Source organism: Durio zibethinus, chromosome 5 (assembly GCF_047325235.1).
Source record: "Durio zibethinus cultivar Kanyao isolate XHJ-2024 chromosome 5, ASM4732523v1, whole genome shotgun sequence".
NCBI classification, from domain to species: Eukaryota; Viridiplantae; Streptophyta; class Magnoliopsida; order Malvales; family Malvaceae; genus Durio; species Durio zibethinus.
Genome location: NC_143166.1, coordinates 6256756 through 6283289, shown reverse-complemented (window position 1 = coordinate 6283289; position 26534 = coordinate 6256756). Strand labels below are relative to the sequence as shown.

Genomic DNA, 26534 nt, shown 5'->3' with positions numbered 1-26534 from the left:
AATGATTCCAAAAAAATTAACTTTCTCTTAATAAGATATTTCTTTACAACTAATTAAATTAAATAATTTAGTTTATATAATTTTTAAAAGATAAGAAAACATATTGAATTGTAATTATGCAAACAAAACCAACATACATATTTTATTATGTATTTTAAAATTTTTAATTAAATAATATAATTTATATATGAAAAAAACTTCATAAAAATTAAATTACTTCATTGATCAACTTAAAAAAAATGACATTCTTCAGTCTTAATCCACTTATAATGCAAATATAAATAAATCATAAATTAAGCCCTAAATCAAATTATTTTATCAAAATAAAAAATTATAAATATTAAATAAATATTCTATCACATTAACCAATGATAAAAAATACAAAGACAAAATAAAGAAAGTAATTACTTACTTAATATATTGTTGGAAGAAAAAAATTTTAATTTTTAATTTGTTCCTTTGGTTTATTGGTTCTTTTTTGTCTTTCTGTTATTTTTCCAGTTCTTCTCTATCTACTTCAATTTTTATGGGTTTGAAAAAAGTCAGAAGGAAAAACTATGGGTGAAGTGGAAAGACCACTTTCAGTTTGACTTTTTTTGTTTTTTAAATGAAATGATATTGAATAAAAAATTATTTATCAATGTTTATTTTATTTATATTTATACTTGTGATGCAATTATTTTTATTGTAATTATAATTTTATTCTTTTAAACATTTATAAAGATGTCTTTTTTTTTTTTCATTTTTAGCAAGGATGGTCACCGTGTCAGTTCTGGCGCATAGCCTCTTGTATGTCCTCCAACAACAAATAGACTTACAAAACCTATAGCAAAACAAAGTTCTTTTTTTTTTTTTGTAAGGAAAATATTTTATTGATATTTTATTTATGAAAATATCCATAAATTTTATGATCATTACTTAACATAAATACATGAAATTAAAAAAATAATATCATATATGAAATTATATTTTTGAAATTATATTTTTTTACGTATAAAATTAAGCTCATTAATTTTAAATTAACTAGAAAAATAATTGTCAAAAGTTTTAATATATTAATTAACAAGATACTTGGCATCTAACTTAAATTAAACACAAAAAATAGAAAAACAATTAAAATAACATAAGTAATACCAAATTCTAATAATTTAAGATTACTTATTTTAAAACAAGACTAAAACATATATTAAACATATGAAAATAAAATTCACTATTTATTGTGTATATTTCCATTTCAAATAACTCAAAAGAAATTCTCAAATTTTTATTTCCCATAAATCATGAATCTTTCCCTCTCAAAATTTTTATCCAAAGAAAGAAAAAATAAAAAATTAATTTTAACTTTTAAAAAACTCACAAAAAACTGCCTTTCAAATTTCCCCATTTTCCCAAATTTGTTTTCTTAAACTTTTAAAATAATTAACAACTCAATTACCTTTTAATTTTCATTTACATTATCCAAAAAATTATATTAAAATACCAATTTTTCACCGTCCATTTGTCTTTCGCTCTTAACACGTAAACAATAAAAAGTCAAAAACCACTTTTGATTTCGTGTCACAGATAAGCAACCTTTCATATGCCCCTTTTCCCACCCATCTCTGTTTTTCCCTGGTTATTTGCACTTTTCCGTGACCCAACCCAATCAAACCACCCTCATGCTTCTCTCAAATAGTTACAATCTCTTACCCAAGATTTTCATCTATAAAGTCTAACTTATCTATATCTTTCAAATGTAAAGATTGAAGATCATAACAGAACTTGAAGCCAACACCCATGGAAGCCATAACAGAGCTCTCCCTCACAACCATCCCCAACTAAAATTTTAAAAGATGCGGAAAAAAATGGTAATTTTGAGTGAATATTTGTTTATTACCTTGAATCAATTCTATCTTTTTATATTGATAACGACTTAAATTTGTTTAATTTTGATTGAATTGACTGGATATTGAGTGGGATTTTTTTTTTTTCGGTATGGAGCTGAAAATAAAATGGACAATAACGGCTTTAATGTCCCGTTACAATCATATATTCTCCTACACAACTATTTACGGCCGTTAAATGCCATTATACCTGTTAATCACTGTACACACCCCTATTGCGGTAAATACCAATGGCAGAGGGCACCGCTACCGCTAAATAGCGGCCAATATTACACTAAGGGAGCGCTATTTGAAATCTAAAGAACCACCTAATTCTGAGCTTTTATCCAGTACATCGATCTGAGTTTTACCAGGATCATCAGTTCGCCCACATTAGTTGTTTGCTCTCAAAAACTGCCTCATTTCTTAATGTAATTTGGTGGCACCATTTAATGTTCCACCAGTCAAGGAACTCACACCAAACTCTGTAAGTCCAGTTGCATGAGAATAGAACATGATTTGACTCTTCCATCACCTAGCTACACCAAGGGCAGAGGCATTGCGAAGGGGCGAGAGGCATACTTCGGTTTTTCAAGAATGATTTTGTTGACATTCTACCCAAAATAACAAACTAAAGAAAGCATTCCACTTTGGGGGGATTTTTAACTTCCATAGATGGCACAACACCGGCATAATTGACGTGTCATTTACTTGCTCTAACATCCTGGACATTTTGCTCACCAGAACCTCCCAACCTTGTTACCTCCCATACGATTCTGTCTCTTTTGAATTGATAAAGCCGAATGCCTTCCAAATTTAATTGCAAGTTCGTCAGCCATGGTCTCTCTTTCGAACATCGTTCTTCTGAAAACGGATTCCCACTCTGAGTGCACAAAATTTTCGTTCCGAATATAATCTTCCACCTTTGCATGTATATCATTAGCAAGTAGGAATAACCGAGGATATAATTCACAGAAAGGTTTATTTCCACACCATTTATCAAACCAGAATAGTGTTTCTTTCCCGATACCTATACGCCATCTGCAGCTGCTGGGACTAATGAATTTCTGGGCAACTTCATCTTCTGCCAAACTTATTATCTCTCTCCAAACAACTGACATGTTCTTGGTTTTTTCCACGCAAGGTAACCATTGTTGTATATTTGGCCCATATTTTCTTACAATCACTCTTCTCCATAAAGATTCCCTCTCCGTAGCCAATAACGCCATGTTTTAGCTTTCAAGTTGCTAATTCCTAGGCCCTCTATTTTCTTTGACTTGCATACAATGTCCTATTATACTTTCGCCATTTTACTATGCTTTTCATCTCCTCCCCACAAAAACATCCTTCCGATTCGATTTATTTCCTTAAGGACTCCTGTTGGGGTTTTAAACACTGACATGTAATAAGTGTAAGAACTGAGTTGATCAGTGTCACTCTGCCACCAAAAGATAAAATTTTTTTTTCCACATTGCGAGCCTAGCCTGCACCCTGTTTATGATTAGGTCCCAGACTTTAAAACTTCATGGATTAACACCAACCGAGACACCTAGACATGTGAATGGAAGTGAAACTGTTTTAAGCCGTAGAGACGTACCAGAAATTCCGCCATTGTATCCTCAGCACCCACTGGGTAGATACTTGATCAATGCATATATTTTTTACTTAAAGAACAAAACTTGAATTTAATCTTTTATTTGAATTTTTACTTCAAATAAAAAATTAATTCATTTGAATTCTCCTCTTTAATTTATCGCTCATCATGAATTATAAAATATAAAAAAAAATCAATTGTACGGATAATTTAAATGGTGTACAAAATGATTTAGCCCTAAACTTTTCCCTTCTCTCTTATTTAGTTCTTTGAAACATTGCATATATCATTTCAATGGCCTCGTTGGGTTAAAGATTATTCTTTAATTTTGGTACTAATTTTCTCATAACTTAAATCCTAATTAATGGTTTAATTTGTGATCTTTAAAGCAGCAGCTGAGAGTATAAATTACGTTCAGAAATCGAAATTGAAGCCGACCCTTTCCTCATGCATAAAGTAAAAATCACTGAGAAATTATTGGGACTTACATATTGATTATCTTGAATAGAAAATTTTCCACATTACCATAACATTTCAAAGCTGTTGAGTGAGTTAGATGCCAAAAACACGGGAAGCGGAAATTTCATAACGTTTGTGGGCGGTGGTCTCAACTCGCTCAGCTCTCACACATCATCGTATGAAAGGAAAGTCATGGACCCTGTTGATGGCATATATTTATTCACTTACTATTAAATTAATTGGCATAGAATTAGAGTTAAAATTTAGAGATCACGGGTTCAAAGAAATTTATATACATAGTATTTTTTTCATCCAATTAAATATATACATAAAAATTCTTAAAAGGAAAATTAAAATATTTTTAAAAAATAAAAATTAAATAAAAATTCAGATTTTGATGATTAGAGTGATACTTATAATTAAAACTAGTTAACAATCCGTGCTTCATCGCAGGATGTTCAAATGAAAGTTATATTTTCTAATTAAATAGATTTATTAATAATGGAGTGGTGAATAGTAACAAAAAGGTGAGAAAAGGAATATTTAGTAGATAGAATATATAGTGAGAAACAATGCATAAAATAGGTCAATACTCCATTAGATAAAAAGTAAGAAGAGGGGTAAAGTTTAGACCACTAAATGGAAACAAAATTTCAAAATATGGCATTTTAAATAGGTAACACAAATTTCGAGAGTCAAAACATAAATTTATAGGGTGAGTGGCAATTAAAAGTACTATTGGTTTTTCTAAATTGAAATGTTTCAAGAGGGAAAATTAGATCCATCATCAGCATGATAATAGCAAAAAGAGCATTAATAATAAAGACCTAGAAAATGATGCTATTGATATTAACAAATATACCTGAAAGGGATAGATAGAGTACCAATCTTGGAAATAGACAATATTTTTACAGGTTTTGTAAAAACCTAACAAAGATGGTATAGTTTTTGACATAATTTTGCCAAAAGTTACCTAACACAGTTTGACTCTCTACACCATTTTGTCAAAAGAATTACACTTAAGCAAAGCTTGGAATTCAAAATGATATTATAATTAGCAAACTAATGTGCCATAATTTTTATGACAACCTAGCATGAATTTTGCAAAAATGTACTCCACATGGTAAAAAAAAACCACATTTCTATTTTGAAGATCAAAAAGTGCATTTCAAGTTAGTGTTTTCATCTTTTTTCACATTTTTATCTACCATAAGGTTTCTGATTTAGTTGGAGGATGCAAAACCTCAACTAACAATTAATACTTTTCAAACTTAGGTTGATGAGATAATTAGAGGCACACAAACTAACATGGTGGAGGAAAATTTCCCATGATAATCCACAAAAGCTAGGCAAAATAACCAAAACTATCATGATAATCAGCATAAGATGCTAAGCAAACCAAAATTAATATCTTTTAAGAATCCAAAAAGTAGCCAGCAATTAAGAGGAACAAATAGTCTTAAGTACAAATATCATTGTCAAAGTTACAGCTATAGAGAAACACTATGCACGCTCATAGAATTAAAATTGCAGCAGTGTTCAGGCATACATAATTTGATCATCAAGAATAAAGACTAAGAGTAGAGTGAGCAGTTTAAACCTTAATTCCAACGACAAAATGATCACCAAGCAAATTGGAACTCACACTTGAGCAATAGTTGCAAAGCTTTGAATAACAATAAAAAAAATTACCTGTTAATCATTCTAATACCTTCATTGCAACATCTTTTCCAAAAGCCCAAAAGGTTGCACGATCCCAAACTTGCAACTGCTACTGTCTATGATTAAATTTTACAAAATACAGCTTCAAAGGGTTGGTCCAAAACTTCATCAATGATACTAAAAGCAACCTATTAAACAAAATTATCAAATAAATTACGTTTAAAACTAAATTGTAGGTTCCAATATTATGCTAATCTAAATATTTACAATCAAGCTTAAATGTAAACTAACATGACAACAAAATTTAGATGGTGCAATAGAAATCAACCAATTAGTTTCAAGTATTTAAAATCATGAAAATAAAACAAAAGAAGTTAGAATCATATTTCCTAGAAAAACCATGGATGACAGCACATTACTTCAGTCAATCCAAAAACCAAGTTTTGATAAAAAATTTTCAATTTGAGCATTCAAGCATGCAAGATAGTAATATTTCATAATTTTCTTCCTTTCATACATCCATCTCACAAATTCGAACTTCCAATTACTATAAAATCAATAAAAAAAAAGTTAACACCATATACATAAACTAAAATAAGCGAGTTTGACAAATTATTCCTAATCATCTTCATCTAAGGAAACTGCCCACCACCACTTCATGAGATATTTTAGAAATTAGTAAAATTATGCATTTGAATTTATTGTTGTTTGCCATTCAATTTTTAATTTTCCAAACTAATAAAAAAATTTTATAGTCAACCAATATATCAAATCAAAAAAGGAAATTGATCATCTTTTTGCATTTATAACAAGATAAACCGAAAGATCAGCAAGATCGATCTTTGTGGCGATTTAAACAGCCGCAACCTTTGGTTTCTTCGACTTCTTATGATTCACCTTTTCTCCCCCTCTATCGGCTTTCCATTAGGTTTAACTTTTTCCAAATCACTGTCATTATCATCATCATCATCATCATCATCATCGTAACCATGGTTTAATGTTTTTTTAAACTACACCAACATGATGATGCTTCCCAGGTTTTGTTACACCAGGATTTCTTAGATATTTATATAAGACGTGGACTTCTAAACTTATAAGAAAATCTTAACTCTAGTACTATCATATGCATCACCCAGCTAATCAAATGGGCGGAAAAAGATCATAAAAATATATATTACCTGTCTGATAGAAACGTTAAGGTAACTTTTGCCTCAATTTATAGATTCACATGTTGTAAACCCTCCTTATCCTGTGAAAAGATACAAATTTCAACTCAAAAGGCTTATTCAGAAACTAATCTTTATTCTTATAACTAACTTTTATCCTTATATATTAGTATATTACAATATAACCAATAATAAACATTCGAAACGAACAATGAAAGATAAAGAAAAAATATACCAATTCAGAGAAATAAAAAAGTAACGACATCCTCTATAGAGATGCTTAATTAAATCTCAATAATGCTAAAAGTTAACAAACTCTTCTACTTCTTCTTCTTCTTCTTCTTCGGACTTCTCTTGATTCTTAAAATGTCATGTCCCTGAAACTGCTTAAAGCCTGAAGTCGTAAAGCTAAACTAAATTGTTTGATTGGAAACAATTTAGAGATTATCCACACATGTTCAGTTTCTTGTTTGCAAAAATGTTTGATTTGTATAATCCACAAAGCCTGAAGTCGTAAAGCTGAACTATTTGTAGAAATCTATTTCACAAAGCAATCAAATAATACAGATTTTCATACAATATTATGTCAAAAATAAAACTGTCCTATCAGTGAATCAGAAAACATTTCATGTTCATGTATTGATATTGATAAAGTATTTTTGAAAATCAATTTGTTCTACAGAAAACAACAAAAAAAAAGAATAGAGATAACAACATGTTGCGGCTATTGCTTAATAAAAATAATCATTTTCCAAGTTTAGATTTTTCAAATTTTCAATGTTGTCCATATCAAGAAACATAAAAACATTTTTAAAAATTCAAAATCAAAGTAGCAAACTTGTTTTACACCACAAAATTATTAACAATTAACTACCATATGTTCAGTTTCGTATTTCCACTACACAACCTTTTTTTTTTATAAATATATAACTTTAAATATACTCCTTTATCAAAATTCAAAACCCAACAATTAAAAACCCAGAAATTAAAAGAGCCAAAATACTAACAATTAATCAATACAACTAGTTTTACGTCAAATTGCATTTCAAACCTGCGCAAGATCTCTTCCTTTCAAAGTACTCCCTACTCCTTCAAGTTCTGAGAAAGTTGTCTTTGATGGCACTCTTGAAGCTCTGGCCACGATTTCATCTCGTCACAGCATCTCCTACTCTCTTTCTTTATCTCCTACACTTCCAGCCACCAGCAGCACCGCCATTCCAACAAGCTGACCAAACCTTCTTCTCCTTCCAAATTGTAAATCCGCCTACAATCCATGTTCAACCCGACCCATGATGTCAAAAGATGAGAAAATTACGTTCGATGGAAATATTGAATGAAAGAAGATTGTGTTGAAAAAGAAAAAGACAGAGTAAAATGAAAAAGGAAGGAAAAACAATAGAGAGGTGGAGGATGTCGGCAAAGAGAGTTTAAGAAAAAAATCCCTTCCTCCCTCCCCCTCTCAATCCTCCCTATCTCTCTCAACCTGATATATATTTTTCCCTATCTGTGTTTTTCTTTCTCAACCTTATCCTCTTGGTTTCAGGACCTACTTACTGACCCATCTGCCTTTCTGGAACGTTCTCATGTCTTTCTCAACATTATAGACTCAACAAACAATAAAATTTCTTTTATGTCCCTTAATGGAAAGGTATCACGTAAGAGAAAAGACGAAGACAAATTTGTATGATAGTTAGATTCTAAAATCTAAATGCTTCTCCAAAGGCTAATCCTAAGAGGCTACATTTCCTTGGGACAATTGCATACATCTTTTAATTTGCGAAATGTTGGAATCACAAAATTCGTATTGTTTCCTGGTAATCATGTAATGAAAGTAAAAACATTGAAAAATGTCACAAACAATTTTATTAATATGAAACTGTCAACAAAAAATTTTACAAAAAGTTATCACACAAACATACAATATTTTATTCAATCCAACTAGGTTCCACAAACATTCTTTGAGCAACACTCAAAATCTTAAACAAAACCACACTTAATCTCTCTAACCTCAATCTCAAAACCCCTTACTCAAACCCTAAATAAAAATAATATATTTACACTAAAACTCTAAAAGCCATAAAAGACTCATAATAAAATTATCCTAATAAATCATTACTTATAGTAAATAAGGTAAATAACAACAATAAAAATATAAACCTTGGTTTAATTGCCAATAATGCCTCCTTTAAACTCAACTCTTCCATAATCACGAACAAATACCATCAATAGCAAGAATCTTCAAAGAAATTGTTGTTACAGTAATTAAATCATGCAGTATTTTCCTTCTGCAATAAAATTCAATCTTTATGATGACCTATGCAATTGGTCCATCTTCAAAATTTTCAAACACTTTTTTCATTTGCTCTGAGCTGTCAAACAATTGATCCATGTTCTTCCATTCTCCAAAAAAGTCAAAACCAACGAATTCATTATTATCTTCTAGTAAGAATTTCTTGACACCCAAAAAGTCATGAACTTTATATTCTAACTCACCTAAACTAAAATATAAAAAGGAGAATCACCAACCAAAATTTTTACTGCATTAACTTCCATAATAAAATTACTATCACGGTCTTCGAAAACATATTTCAAAAATAATTCATCCATATCAATTTTTGATAACCTTGAAATTTCTTCACAAAATTTGGCATTTAAACTAAAATCTACTATATCTAACATTTCATCCTCAATATAGGATAGATGAAAGCATTCATTAGTAAACTTAAACTTCAAACTAAAATTCAGCAAACCTAGTTCTTTAGTTTTAATTTTTAATAACTGAGAAACTTCCTCATAAAAAAATCTTTTCTTTCTCATCAACAAATTTATCATCATGCTACTACTACTCCCAATATTCAATACGAAGAATATGTGACAAAATGCAATTTTGATGTATTCTTTGATAACAAAAGATTTGCTTAACTTTCAGCCAAAACTCATACGGAGTAAATAATACGTACCTCAACGGGACTAAAAGCACACAACACCAGAAAGAAAAAGATTTCAAAATAATAATTATCGTTCTTTCTTGATATTTCAAATCTCTTTTGATAAAGCTTTTCTAGTATCTTTTTCAAGTGTAGCAAGTAGATTACATCCTTCCAAATACTTTTTAATTTTAGTATACCAAATCTCATAATTATCAAAAGAAACTTTTTCAAATCATGTATTTTCTCCCATAGTAAATTGAAACTAACTAAACATACTTGATCTTTAGTTTTCTCCTCCAGTCTCAAACCGATTAGATATTATATATGCAGCCAACATAAATCCAACTCTAATACCAAATGTTGGATATCAGATCCACAACCAACTTGAACTTCACTCAGATATTAAACGTTGGAATCACAAAATTCGTGGTGATTCCCGTTAATCACATAGCAAAACTAAAAATATTTAAAACACCTTACAAACAATCTTATAAATCTGAAACTTTCAATGGATAATTTTAATAGAGCATAGATATCTAATTTTATCCAAAATAATTTAAATTTGTTCAATTTTTATGCTTGATTTGATTATCGTTTGTCGTAAAGGTTTTGAGAACAGCTTGGTGGAAATTTTAAAATTTTAAAACAAGAAATTACCACTAATCTTTTTTGTTATGTACGATTAAATATCTAAAAAATTTATCTTTTTAATAAAATTTTAAAATTAATTAAAACTTATTAAAATGATAATTTTTTATCAATGAAATAAATCTGGCTTTAAGAGTATGGTTATGCAGAAGGAAGGATTACCACCCAATAACGCTTGTTTTAAAAATAATATCAATTAATAATGCGTTATCCTTTTATTTTGATGAAAGTAATTTTAATTTTAATATTTAAAATTATTCCCCTATTTCATTTATTTTTGCAAAATTCCTTTAATACATTTTATTTAGCAATAAAATAAAAAATTTAATTTTGAAATTTTTTTTTGAATTCTCTAATATTTAGGTAAAATTAAAAAAAAAACATTTTTCCACTTAGTATTCTCATAATATTCCTTAAAATCTAGCATAATATTCTTTTATAAAAAATAATTATTGAAAAACCCTCCAATATTTAGATAGGGTCCCAAGAATTATTTCTACTTAAAAATATTAGTTTTTATTTCCAATAAAAAATAAAATTTCAAAATTACCGTTTACTACTTTATCGTTTTTAACAATAATAAAATGCAAGCAATGTAACATGAAATAAATTAATTATGAAAACACAAATTGAAATATGCAAATGAACAATTTAATTCATCTTATAAATCTTTTAATTTTATTTATTTCTATTTTTATCATAAATTTTTTTAAAAAATTAATGATAAAATATATTTTACTTATTTATTTTTTGGGTTGGAATTTTTTTTAATTCCTTAATATATAGGCGTAATTAAAAAAAATTAATCATTTACTTAAAAAACTCTCACAATTAATTTTTGGTAAAAATAAAAATAATATTCCTTAGTAAGGATATGATTTGAATTTCTTCTAATATTTAGGTAGGGTTTTCAAAATCATTTTTTGAAATATTATTCTATATATACCTTTTGAAATTGGGGTTTTGCTATTCCACATTTATTATTAATGCATAAAATGCATATATGACAATATGGGCATAAATTAAATTATGCATGTAACTAAATTTCTTATTCAAATAGATTTTATTTATGATGAAAATGACATTTTTGGTATTAGAAGTATTTTTATCCTATTACATCTTTTTTTCTTAAACCCCAAGATCTAGGTGGGGTTAGAGAAACATTGATTTTCACTTGAAAAGTTTACCTAATAACTTTTTTTTTTTTAAATAAAGATAATATTCTTTTGTAAAAAATAATTATTTAAATATCATCTAATAATATTAGGTAGAGTTTTCAAAATTATTTTTTATTTTCAAAAACTCCATTTTCATGCACTTCATGACAATAAAAACATTGCAATATCAAACATTCACAATTTTTATTTTCTCAAATATCATTTTTCCTTGACATGCATGCAAAAGAAAAATAAATAAATAAATAAATGAAACATGTACTAAAATCACTGAAGCAAAGACATTATATCTAACAAAATCTTATTGTTGAAGCCCAAAGCAAAAATTCCACTTAATCCCGAAAAAACCAAGCTGTTGGGCCAAAACTAACTTGGATCGAATCTTTCAAAAATCAATTCGGGTCGGATTTGGGCAATAAGTCACTGGTTGACCTGCGAGGTAAATATCCCATCTTCCTTTTATTCTTCTCCATTTTTACCTTCTTCCTTCTTCCTTCCTCTTTTCTTTCTCCTTCCTCTCTTTGCCGAATTTCCCATCCTGCCACACCTCTCAATTTCAAAATCAACTGAAAATCAAGCTTCCTCTAACACTCATCTTCATTTCGTCTTCTGCTTGATTGGGTTCCCCGCCTTTTTTTATTTTCGATTCTCTTCGGGGGTGTGGCTGTTCTTGAGTTCTTTTCTCTTTTTTTTTTTTTTATATTGGAAGTTTAATTGGTATTTTTTTAGCTTGATGATTTTTGTTTCGGGGGAAGTAGTGTAGGGCTTTTGCAAAGGGAGGCCGATGAAGGTTACGGGCTGGGAATGGTTTTGTTTTTTCGTGGTCTGACTAACTTCGGGTGAGGGTGGAGTGTGTAGGTGGTGAGCTTTGGGTGATGGTTCTGTGATTTGTGTGAGTCGGCTCTATGATAGTAGTTTCGATCTTGTGGTGTAGTGGGTTCGTGTCTGGGCTTCAGGTAGGCTTGGTAGAGAAGTAGGTGGTAGCGGTGGGAGATGACAGTAGTAAGGGTTTTGAGATTTGGTGGCTTTGGAGCTCTTGGCGGGAACGAGCTAATGAAGGCTACAAGGGAGTTGTCTAGTAGTGTGCTTCAGATCGGGGGCCGCTTGGTGGGGAGGATGGTTGGTGATGAAGGGTTTTTGTGTTTGATGGAAGGGTCTCAGCTTATGTTAGTTTTGTTAATGCTTCAATTTTTTATGTGTTTTTTTAGAAAAGAAAAGTTCTCCTTTCTTTGAGAATTGTTCAAGGTTTTTATAGTATGAGCCAATTTTTAAATGACTTTGTATGAGATGCAACCAATTGACCTTGCTTGATTGAAGTTTTTGGGAGTTTCTTGTAGACGAGCTATAATGGCTGCTAATTTTGGGCAGTGTTAGATGCTGAATTTGGGGTTGTGGTGCCTGCTGAATTTGGGGTGTAGGGAAAGTGATGAGGGTCTGATAACATTGAGTTGAAAGTGAATTGGATAAAATGAAAGGGAAAACCAGAAAACTGTGAATAGAGGGACAAAATGGCAGAAAGAGATTTCGGATAAAGAGAAAGCCAACTGCCGTGCTACTATCTAGTGACTTTTTTAAAAAAAAAATTTATTTTTTTACCACATTTATTAATCTAAAAGGCTTTGGGGCTTAAAAATTAAAAGGATTTTATTGGATTTGGGCTTATAAACTCATATGGCCTGATTTGAATTAATTTAGTATAAAATCAAGCTGGACTTTAGTTGATGTAAGACCATCCATAACAACTTCGAATAAAGCCCAAGTAAAATAAATTCAATTAGAAGCTCTAATAGGGCCAAATAAAATATGCCAAAATGAAAAAATATATATTTTAGATAAAATTAAGTGTCAATTATTTTTTACATATTATTAAAAGTTAAGAATAAGATAAAAACTAAGATAATAATTTTGTTCAGACCAATGACAGAGACTTTCTATAATTTTTTTTTGAAATTTTGTTTTTTTTTATTTTTTTATTTCTTTTTATTTTTCTTTTTAATTTTTTTCAATAGTTTTGATAACTAATGTGATAAATTTAAAATTGACCTGAAAATTCTTTTAACCAAAAGCTCTACAACTTGGAAAATAAATCTAAAAAGAAAACTTCTCTCATTAGAGGCTTTTTAATTTTTTAAAAATAAATTGAGACGAAAACTCTTTTCATCAAAGGTTCCACAATTTTAAAACTTTTATCTCAAAATGTTCATTTAAACAAAGGCATAGTAAGAAAAGGTTTCTATAAATAAAGGCTATACAACTTTAAAAATCTAATTTTGAAAAAAACTCCTTTAAACAAGAGCTACGTTAAAAATCCCATCTTGAAAAGCTTCCTTTAAATAAAAGCTCAATAACTTTAAAAATCCTAAGAAAAAGTCTTTTGCAAATTATATTTGAAAATTCAAAGGTTTTCTTTAACTGTAACTTGACCCATCTTTTTTGAATTCTACTTGAAAACATTCCCATCTTGTTTTAGTATGCAACGTCTCCCATGACCAAGTTTGATCTTCCATTTCCTATGTTGTTAAAATATGCATCAAATGGATGTGATGAATGCAGAGAACACCATGAATGTCATGCAACCATTCAATTCATACCATGCATTCAAAATTATAACAACAAAGTCCTCATAACCAACTCTGTGCTCTATATTCTGGACTCGACTCTAATTGTTCTCATTCTTTTGAAGTCTTTCTACAAAAACTTTATTTTCCTCATTTATTGTTATCTTTTCTATATCCTTTTTTCATTTCTTTTCCAATTTTAGGTAATTGTAGAATTAACTTGCACATCATGATCCCCACAAACATCTATTTGCTTAGGAAAAACTCTTTTTGCCTGAAAACCTTGAATATTGATGCCTCCCCTAATTTTTTCTTTTTCTTTTTAATTTTTAATTTTACCTTTTCCTTTTTCTTTTATATTTTCTTTTTTCTTTTTGTCATCCTCAAATCTTTCCAAAGTATTATAAAAGTTGATTATGAGCATTATCAATCTTTATCCTAATTCCATGGCAAATGCAATGAATTCATGACAAAAAATTGGTAAAAAAAGTTTGATCAAAGAGAAAAAAAGATATCCATTATAGACATTCTATTTTATTTGGGTCTATCAAAGCAATTTTGATTTTTGAATCTTGAAGTTTGTATTTTATCAAAATTTTATATTTTTGTTTATTTTATCTATATTTTTCTTTTTTGTTGTATTTATTTATTTATTTATTATTAGTAAAAATCAAAAGAAATAAAAAATAAAAAATGTAAAATAGAAAAAGAAAGTTTACTTGTTTGAAGATAGAGATAACTGGATTGGATTGCTAATGTGATAAGGAATTTTTTAAAATAAAAAATTTGTTTTGTTTTAGAGTTTCATTGCTACAAGGACAATTTGGTATTTAAACAACCAAAATCGGCAATCAAGAGGAGATCAATAACATTAGAACCAAGTTCACAACCAATCAAATACTAATTCCTCATAGTACCAACAACCTTTCGATAATCAAATTCAACCCAAGCCATCTCTAAACTTCAATAATTACCATATCACCTTTAGAACTCAACCATCATAACTCAACAGCAGAACCAACATCACCTGAGCTCTCTTAGAGTACCAAAGACACACTTGGAAAGGAAAACTAGTAGAAACAACAATTGTAAACACTTAAGTTTGTCTGAGATATTTTATTACTTTAATCAAGGCTCGATTTCGTAATTAGGTGTCGATCATTGATTTTTTAGGTTTATTAATAGTCTATTTTTAAATGCTCAAGGTTGAAACCTAATGCGGGCTCTATGGTAAGGCCCATTGTATTGAGGAAGAGATTTTGGATAAAGAGAAAACCAACCGCCATGCTATTATCTAGTGACTTTTTTTTTTTAATTCAAATTTTACCACATTTATTAATCTGACTTAAAAAGGCTTTGGGGCTTAAAAATTAAAAGGATTTTATTGGACTTGGGCTTTTAAACTCAGATGGCCTAAGCTAGACTTTAATTAATGTAAGACCATCCATAACAACTTCAAATAAAAGCCCAAGTAAAATAAACTCAATTAGAAGCTCCAATAGGCCTGAATAAGATATGCAGAAATGAAAAAAAAAAGAAAAAAATTTATCCTGGATAAAATTCAGTGTCAATAGTTACTCTTTACAAATTATTAAGAATCAAGAATAGGGTAAAAACTAAGATAATAATTTTGTTTGGACCAACTACATAGACTTTCTACAAATTTTGTTTTTTTATTTGAAATTTTGTTTTTTTTTTCCTTTTTTTCTTTCTTCTTTAAAAAAAAAAAAGTTTTTTCAATAGTTTTGATTACTGACGTGATAAATTTAAAATTGACTTGAAAGCTCTTCTAACCAAAAGCTCTACAATTTGAAAAATAAATCTAAAGAGTCTCTCATTAGAGGCTTTTCAACTTTGTGAAAATAAATTAAGATGAAAACTCCTTTCACCAAAAGTTTTACAACTTTAAAACTTTTATCTTGAAATGCTCATTTAAACATAAGTATGAAACCTTTAAAATTCTCATAGTAAGTTCATTTAAATAAAGGCTATGCAACTTTAAAAATCTAATTTTAGAAAAACACTCCTTTAAACAAGTGCTATGTTAAAAATCCCATGTTGGAAAACTTTCTTTAGATAAAAGCTTGACAACTTTAAAAATCTTAAGAAAAGTCTTGCAAATTATATTTGAAAATTCAAAGGTTTTCTTTAACTGTAACTTGACCCGTCATTTCTGAATTCTACTTGAAAACATTCCCATCTTGTTTTAGTATGCTACATCTCCTATGACCAAGTTTGATATTCCATTTCCTATGTTATTAAAATATGCATGAAATGGATGTGATAAATGCAGAGAACACCATGAATGTTATGCGACCATTTAATTCATACAATGCATTCAAAATTATAGCAACCAAGTCTTCATAACCAACTCTGTGCTTTAATTTCTAGACACGACTCTAATTGTGCTCATTCTTTTGAAGTCTCTCTTTAAAAACTTTATTTTCCTCATTTACTGTTATCTTTTCTCTATCATTTTTTTTTCATTTCTTTTCCAATTTTAGGTAATTATAGAATTAGCTTGCACATCATGATTCCCACAAACATCTATTTGCTTAGGAAAAACTCTCTTGGCTTGAAAACCTCATATATTGTTGCTTGCCCTAGTTTTTTCTTTTCTGTTTTCATTTTTCCTTTTCCTTTTCTGTTTCTTTTTTCTTTTGTGTCATCCTTAAATCTTTCCAAAGTATTATAAAAGTTTTTTATGAGCATTATCAATCTTTATCCTAATTCCATGGCAAATGCAATGAATTCATGACAAAAAATTGGTAAAAAAGGTTCGATCAAAGAGAAAAGGGATATCCATTATAGACACTCTATTTTATTCGAGTCTTTCAAAGCAATTTTGATTTTTGATTTTTGATTTTTGAATCTTGAAGTTTGTATTTTATCAAAATTTAATATTTGTGTTTATTTAATCTATTTTTCTTATTTATTTATTTATTTATTAGTAGAAATCAAAAGAAATAAAAAATAAAAAATGCAAAATAGAAAAAGAGAGTTTACTTGTTTGAAGGTAAAGATAACTGAATTGGATTGCTAATATGATAAGAGTTTTTTTTTTTTAATAAAAAATTTGATTTGTTTTAAAGTTTCATTGCTACAATGGCAATTTGGTATTTAAACAACCAAAATCAGCAATCAAAAGGAGACAGGAAACATTAGACCCAAGTTCACAACCAATCAAATACTAATTTCTCATAGTACCAATAGCCTTTTGATAATCAAATTCAACCCAAGCCATCTCCAAACTTCAACAATTACCATCTCACCATCATAACTCAACCATCAGAACTCAGTAGCAAAACCAACATCACCTGAGCTCTCTTAGACTATCAAACAAACACTTGGAAAGGAAAACTAGTGGAAACAGTAATTGTAGATACTTAATTTTATTCGAAATATTTTATTACTTTAACTTGGGCTCAATTTTGCAATTGGGCATCAATTATCAATTTTTCGAGTTCATTAATAGTCTTTTTTTAAATGCTCAAAGTTGAGGCTTAATGTGAGCTCCATGGTGAGTCCCATTGTATTGAACAGGATAATACCTAAAATGGCCCAATAAAAGGCTTAATTCCTAAAGCCTGTTAGTAGCCTGTTGTTGGCCATTAAACAAAAAATAATAATAATAAACTAAATTAAATTAAAAAGAAGAAATATAAATATAAAAAGAAATAAAAGTAAAATAGTTTGGCCCAACATGAAATTGTGAGGATCCAATTGAAGTTTTAATAAAACAAAAAATTTTTTAAAAGTCCATAGTTAAGAGAAAGCCCAAAAAAAAAAAAAAGGGAAAGAAAAGAGAAATATATAAATATAACAATAATGAAACAAAATAATGAAACATGCATGTAAATCAGTTAGCACGTGAAAGGCATGTAAAAAATGCATGTTGTGAAGGAATAAAAAAAACTACTGGAAAGAAGGGAACCGGTTACAAAGGGGAAGTTTTTGAAGAGCAATGAAAACTATGGGGAACCGCATAAAGGCTGCAAGGGATCGTGGCTGGGAACGTGGGACTTCAAAACGGCAAGGGGTTTCAAACCGGGAGAAAGCACATGCAGTGAGGAGGACAGCAGTTAAAAAAAGAGAAAGGAGAAAAACTGACCTGATGCCAGCGAACAAAATCAACCAGAAACGGAGCTAGTGCCGGTGAAAAGAACCAAAAATATATAGTAACAGGTGTAATGAGCAGAAAGTAGTAGAAGTCTGATCAGAAGAGAGGACGTGAGACGCCAAAACCAGAAGAAGGCAGCAGCGTGAAGCAGCAGGCAGCGCACCTGGAAAAGCCATAAAGAAATAATGACAGGGGCATGAAGCTAGTGGCAGCGAAAAAAAAAAAAAGAAACAAGAAGAAGAACCAGGCGAAAGGGAGAAGGCAAACCACTGTGCATGGGTGCATGAGGAAGCTTCTGCTGAAACCAAAGAAAAACAGTGATGACAAGAAAGCTGCGCCAAAGAAGAGAGGGCAGAAAAATAATAGGAGCAGCACATTGAAAAGAAACAAGCAGGAAAATAAAAAGGAAGAAACAGTGAGGCGAGAATAGCGGCAGAATACAATTAAACTAGAAAACAGAAGAGTGACATCAACAAAAGAAGAAACGGGAAGGGGAAGGACCAAAACAAAGAAGAAAGAGGTGCTCAAGCTGGAACTAGAACCAGAAAAACACTGAAGCAGTAGCCAAAAAAAAAGGCAAAGTGAGAGGTAGAAACAAGCTGAGCGTGAAGCTGGTAGCTAAAAAGGGAGAGCTTGCGAGAAAAGAAAAGGAAAATGGCAGGAATAGAAATAGATAATTTGTCTTGTTTTGTTCTATTTGGAAGTAGGTTTCATGTTTTGATGTGTTTTCTTTCTAGGCATTTCTTTAGTTTTTCTTTGCTTGGATTGCTGCATACATGGTGTCATTCCTCGCCTGGATTGTAGGCACTGTTTGTTGATATTCATCTCTAAAAAAGAAAGGGAAAATCCATATAATGAAAAGAAACTTTTTTCATCTGCAAATCCAAAACCACACTTTTCTTTTTGTCTAACATCATGAAAGTTTATCACCAATGCATTAAAGTTTCTTGCTTTTATTTCTTCTTTGAAGTTTGTTTAGGTTTCTGTCATTTTGCATTTTACTTGTAGCTTGTCTCATACACACCTTGAAGAGCCAAGAATGCATGATTAAATGAAAGAAAGCATTTCATTTCTAGATTATTTGTAGACACTATCATATTTTTGGTGAAATGTGTGTGGAAGTTAGAGGTCTCATTCCTTATTCAAATGTGCCATTTTTTTTTATGTAAGTGTATTGTTAAAGTGTATTTCTTTAGTCTAAAATTTTCATAATATTCCTAAATAAAGACTTTTTTAAATTAATTTTCTTTTTTAAAAACAAAGGAAATTATAATTATATTTTATATAAAAAATATTTTTATCTAAAGTTACAAATAATACATAATTAATTGGTACCAATTTTATGGGCGTTGTTAGGATACTAATCATTTTTCATACGTAACCGACTTTTAAACCCAATCTATTTTCGTAGACCTAAATTACCTTTTTAATAAACTTGTTTTATTAAAAATATAAAATTTCGTGTTTTTCACGATTTTTAACTTTTTACGTCTAGCGATCAAGTCTTCAAATCAATACGTTATGACAGCAACCAGCAAAGCAAGCAACACCAAGAAATGAGCAAAAATTTCTAGAATCAATTCCATTAAAGAGCTACAAAGCCAACACAAACCCAAAAAACACAACAGTCATAAATAGTAGAGAGCCATTTGATGATCCTAAAATGCAATAAACCCTACTAATAGAGCCTTTATCAAGCAAACAATGACACAATCAAAACAACAGCTAGCAAGGAACAATAGACTAGTCAAGCATAAAAAAATCCATAATGCAAAAAAAAAATAGACAGCAATACAAACGCAAAAAATTTGCAAAAATATTTGTTTTGCTAGTAGTCATATTGGTAGTGAACAATGTAATTCTATGAAATTGGAACCCACAAGCACAAAGAACACTGAAAAGGGAGAAACATATTATCATTTCAACCAAATCGGACATGGAAGGAGGGATTGAAATGGTTAAAGAAAAGTCATAGCTTCAACTTTAGATCTAGACCATTGAACGATATTTTTGAAAATACGAACCTAGATTTGCAACGAGGAGGCTGAAAGGGAGTGATGGTGAAATTCTGGGCTTGATCAGATTCCAGCCAATGTCAAAGAATAATGGCTGACAACGACATAATGGCCGACGATGGCATAGAGACTGACAGCTGTGGCCAAAATTCATAGGAAAAGAGAAGTAAAGAAACTAAACCCTAGAGAAAGAAGAAGAAGGAAAAAGTGAAAGAAAAAAAAATAATTAGGACTTTTATACCATACCAAAACTACGTTATTTTAGGGATAAAGGTATAGACACCCCAATCTGTCTGAAGATCTATTTGATTTTTGTTTTTATTAATAAAAATAAAAAATGAAAAAAAAAAAACAAAAAGAAAAATCAATGGTTGGGTTTTACTTGCATTACAAAGTTTAAGGTGGATTATTTGAGTTAGAATTGAATTAAAGTTTGGAAGGAGAATTTAAAGGGAATTGAAAGTTCTTTCAAGTATGGGGTTATTTAGATTTAAGCCTATAAATACAGATCCTAATCAAGCCTAAAAGGATACACATAGAAGACAGAGATCAAAGATAGATCAAAGAGAGACACACAAAAAGGTAGAAAATATATACGGTAAAAGGTAGAGAGATCAATAAAAAAAATTTTGAAGATTTTTTTTTTAAAAAAATCTAAAAATTTTTCAGATTTCAATGAAAATTTTCAGATTCCACCAAGATTTGAAGTTTTCGGCAAAAATTTCAATTTTCGGTGAACTTTTTGGATGCTTTCCTAGAATCTGATGAGGAAACCCAGAAAATCGCACTGGCATTCATTAGTCTTAGAGAGAGAGAGAGAGGAAAAAAAAGAGAGAGAATGGGAAGAAAGGAAATCTAAAAAAAAGGGGAAGATTTTGGCCTTTTATATAAGCACAAAACGACATCGTTTTAAAGATTAAAAAGGCTTAAGATTCGCACATTTTACTGCCGACTAACTCGACTTGAACATTGACCTGCGTTTGACCCGTGTCCACCATTTGTCTCAAGTCGAGCCAAGCCATCATCCCAAGTCGTTCTAGCTTTTTTTTTTTGCAGCTGAGCTGAGCTCGTCAGTTGTTGAGCCGAGCCACCTCCTGTTTTGGTATTTTTATTTTATTTTATTTTGTTTGATTATTTTCAAAGTATTTTTGCACGATCAAATTTTAAGAAAAATAAAAAATAAAAAAATATTTTTTATAATAAATAATAATTATCTAATGATGAAATTTATAGAAATTTCAAATGGTAAATTTCTATAAAATTCCTAAGTGAGAAATTTTTTTTCTAAATTTATCCCAAATGGTGGAATAATTTAGATAAAATTTTAATAATAATAATTAATATTTATTTTCAATGAAAAAAATAAAAAAATAAAATAAAATTATTAATAAAAATTTTGAAATTAAATACAACTTACCCAAGGATGAGATTCTTAGAAATTTCAAATGGTAAATTTCTTAAGAAATCTCTAGGTGAAAATTTTTTCTAAATTTATCCCAAATAACTTAATAATTTAGATATAATTTCAATAAAAGTAATTGTATTCTTTTCCAAATAAAGAATTTTGGTTGAAAATATTTGACAATTATCAAAGTATGAGAATATTAGAAATTTCAAATGGTGAGTTTCTTAAAAAATCTCTAGATGAGAAATTTCATTAAATTTGTCCCAAATGGTAAAAGAATTTAAATGAAATTTCAAAATATAATTGTTGTATTATTTTCTTTCCAAAGATAAATTTTTTTTCTAAATTGGCCCAAATAGTGAAAAATTTAGAAATAAAAAATAAAAAAAAATTTGATGATGAAATTCTTCATAATCATAAATGGTTGATTATCTAAGAAATTTTTAAATGAGAAGATATTTTTAATTTGGTCCAAATGGTGAAATAATTAGATATATTTCATTAAAAAGAAACCAAAATAAAAAATAATTAAATCCTTTTTAGATGGTGGAGCCTCTTAAAAAAAAAATAAATTGGATTCTTGAATATTTTTGAAGTGAGAAAATATTTTTAAGAAGTTTACCAGATTATTGGAGAAATCTTAAAAATTATTACTAATATTCAATATTAAATTTAAAACCATTAGAATCAAGACCTTAAGATAATTTAAAATAAAATGGTATTACCTTTAGGATTGGCATGTAGGGATGTTATAATCTTCCCTATATGTAACCAAACTCTTGAACCCTGTTTTGATTAGTAGATCAGAACTTATTCTTTTAAAGACCCTTAGTCAAGCTTAGAAACTTCTTAAAATGATAAATTCATTAGCCGGCCAATCACACCTAGTTAAAAAAGATTGGTGACGACTTCTTAGGTTAAGTCCAGCTATAGATTTATGAATCTATATGTTATAACAAAAGGTAGTTAGGTCATTTAACCCAGTTTGAAACCCACGACCTAACCTTACTATTAGTCCAATCCAAGTTTGTAGGCCTACTCCATATTTGTGTAGTCCATCCTTTCTTTGGTGGTTTGAAATTCAAGGCCCAAGGTATTTTGTTATATTCTTATTTATCCTATTATATGCGTTTTTGTATTTCTTTAAACTAGATATGTGTTTAACCATTTAATAAAGAATATTGTTAAATAAGCCAACTAAATTAAAATGTAAATTTAATTCTTTTTGCATAATTTTATATTTTTTGTATTATTTAAAAAAATTAAAAAGGGTAACAAGTAAATGGAAGAAAGTCTGTAAATTAAGAATGGTTATTTTTAAAAAATTTTTAAGTTAAAAGTTCTATCCTAAGCATTTCCAGAATGGTAGAAATTAATTTACATGAAAATTCAATAATAATAATAATAGTTGTCATTTATTTTTAATTAATAATAAAATTTAACAACCTTAGAAATTTTGAAAAGTATATGAAAGTATCCAAATTATGAAATTCTAGATATTAAGAATATTTGAATTTCTAAAAATAAGAATTTTTTACTTAAATTTTGCAAAATGGTGGAAGATTTAGATAAAACTTTTTATATTGATATTTGTTTTTCAAACAATGATAAAAATTTTAAAAATTTAAAATTTAGAGAATTTTAGAAACAACAAAAATAAAATTTTGAAATAAGAATTAAGTAAATTCAGTGATAAATTCTAAGAAATTAAAAATGGTTGAGTTTCTTAAAATTTTAAGGTGAGAAAATATTTTTAAATATTTCAGAAAGATGGAAAGTTTAGTTATTTTTAATAAAATGATTGAATCAAAGTAAAATGAGGATTAACAATAAATTAATCAAAATCAATACGATGAGGAAACTTTTTCAAGTGAACAAATGGGATTTTTAAATTCTCTTGAAATGATAAAAGTTTTAGGAATATCACAAAATGGAGGGTATGACCTAAAATTCTTTGTGTTATTTAATTATAAACTTATGTAAAATAAAAGACTACACTTGAGCTCCTTAGGATAAGTGGTACTATTTTTTGGATAGAGGTGTGGGGATGCTATAACATTCTCTATATGTAACTAAACTCCTAGACTTAGTTCTGAAACGCAGACTAAAACTTATTCTTTAAGAATCCTTAGTCAAGCTTAAGACTTTCTTAAAGAAATAGATTTACCTAGGTGACTAATCACATTGATATATAAAAAAGATTGCTAGTGACTCTTAAAGTTGTATCTAGCAATAAGTTCATAGATCTATACATTATGACAATTTGGTAACTTTACTGGGAACATAGAGAGTTAGGCCATTAATTAATTTTAAATTATCCTAACTTTTGGTTTGATTGGTCTTAAATTATTATTATTGTTTTTTTATCCACATTATTAATTTTATTGTTTTATTTTTTTACTTGGCTTGGGAGAATTGTGAATAATGATATATATATGTGTGTGTGTGTTCTTTTACACACACTATCACATGCATCTGCATCACATGAGCTTTATACCCAGGCTTTGTTCCTTATAGGAGAGAATAAAGCACCTACACTCTTGTGAGATGATAATCTCCACAATGGCTTGCAAAATACTCCAACAGAAATTAAATCCTTTCCAGTGGTAGCTTGTGATGGGTGAGGATTGGAATGCCATAATAGTTTATCATAGACAATGATGTAAGGAATAATTTGAAAACTTTTAGTGGTTAAAATCACTCAGCCATGCATATAGTCCACACTTAAAAGGCCAGCCTTAAAGTAAAGCCATTCCCACCCATTGTTAGAAGTAACCTAAATTAGGACAAAGAAGGAACAATTGTGTTATCTACTAATTAGTTGATCATTTTATTATTTGTTTGTTTAATTATTTAACTTTCTACATTTGCATTATCAAATTGTCATATAGGAAGCAATTTCCACATAGTAGTTCATTGACAGATTAAATTTCACTCACATCCATGGAAAGTCAAACATAGTCAGACTTTTCACTAATTCATTATGAATCTTCTAGTCAATTAAAAGTCAAGTTCGAATAAGTCTAACGTAAAGAGGGAAATTGTTTACATGGGGACTATGTGTCAAAACTTCCCAAAATGGTACATCTTGATATCCAACAGAATGACTTAGCAGATTTAAGCAGTTTTTGAAAGCATTTGAATAGAACAAGGCAGGAAGCTCCCAAAAGTAATTATGAGGTTGTGGCTTCACTTCTATTAGTAGTGGTAGACAACAATTTGATTAGGGCCATAGTACAATTTTGGGATCCATCATATCGATGTTTTGGTTTCAATGAGATAGGTATGGTACAAACTATCGAAAAGTACATAGTGTTGCCTCAGCAAGATCTGTCAAATCTAGATAAAATTTATTAGGCCAACAAAACATGTTACCTCAAAAAACTTGCCTAAATAATAGAGCTAAGTTTGCCATAAGTTAAAACATGTATCATATCAAAAGGTAAGAGTAAACGAATTCTATGAAGCTTTTTACAGAACTTCATTAAAAAGCATTTAGATAATGAGCAAGGCATGGCTACAATAGCTTTTGTCATATATGGACGAATAGTTTTCCCAAGTGTTTTGGGGTATGTCGAAGCGGCTGTTGTGGACTTTGTAGATCAAATTGAGCATAAGATCAATGTAGCATTAGCTATTTTAGCAAAAACCATCAAAAGCTTTGTGTTGGAGTATTTTGCAAGCCATTTTACATTTGGAGTATTTTGCTAAAATATTTGGAGTATTTTTGCTAAAGTATTTTAGCAAAAACCATCAAAAGCAAATATTTGGAGTATTTTTCAGGCCATTTTACATTTGGAGTATTTTGCTAAAATATTTGCAAACCATCAAATGGGAAAGAACATTTCAATGGATGCAAGAAAATATTTTACATTTGGATGAATACCCATTTCGAATGTATAGAAAATAAGTTTTGCAAACCTTACTTCACTTATAGCATTCCAATTAAGAATTTTGCAATAGCAAATTGTTTGGGTGATTTGCAAGCACACATAATCATAACAAGTAATATAATGATAAGAATAAGAATATTATCCTATAAAGATTGTGTATATGAGATCACAAGTACTAAAATTGTATCATTCACACTTAGATAAATAAAATCAAAGATGATGTAAACTAATCAAATAAAACCTAAAACATATAATACTAATATAAACCAAACTAAAATAAACTAAACTAGAATCATATAACTAAAATCTATCCAAAATTAAAACTACAATATGCATATAATATTGAACCGAAGCCAAATAAATGTAGTGAGCTAAAACTGAAAGCAATTTAATCTAAATTAACATGCAATCCTTAAAACCAAAACTAAAGAAACCTAAATAGCATAAACCAAATACTATAAAACAAAAATATCTAAACTAACATGCAGTAAATAACAAACCGAATGTTATAAGAACCTTAATAAGCTTAAATTGAATAAATAAACAAGTAAACATGCAATCTTAATCAAAACAATAAAAATAAAAACCCTAATTAGCTTTAAAACTATGTAATAAAATTAAATTAACTAATTAACATTCAATTGAACCAAAACAAATCAAAACAAAATTTAAATTAACCCAATTCAATAAAACCAAAACTAAGAAACCCTAAAAATCATGCAAACTTGCAAACCCTAATTAAAGAACCCTAAATTAAATTAAAATAACTGTAAATATGCAATAACTAAATTAAAATCAATTGAAAAAGCAATAACAAAATATGATTTAAATAAAAAACACTTAAATCGAATAGAACATGCAAACCTAAACATGCAATTTAAACAATACAAGCATAAACCAAATTAAATCTAATCTTAAAAACACTAACGAAAAGCTTTAAACAAAGTTTAACATGCAATTGAATGATTAAAATCAAAACAAAACATGAATCGAATAGATTGAACAAGAATAAAGCAAAATCAAAACTTTTAAAAGCAAGAATGCTAA

General features: G+C 29.0%; 1 long non-coding RNA gene across 1 annotated transcript; it reads right to left on the bottom strand.

Moving 5' to 3' along the window:
* Nucleotides 1–5151: 5151 nt before the first annotated feature.
* Nucleotides 5152–8254, bottom strand: LOC149518725 (uncharacterized). The gene is made up of 3 exons (XR_016342462.1): nt 7795–8254; nt 6756–6826; nt 5152–5765 (listed from the first exon to the last, which is right to left on the bottom strand). It is a non-coding gene; the product is annotated as an uncharacterized LOC149518725 (long non-coding RNA).
* Nucleotides 8255–26534: the final 18280 nt, after the last annotated feature.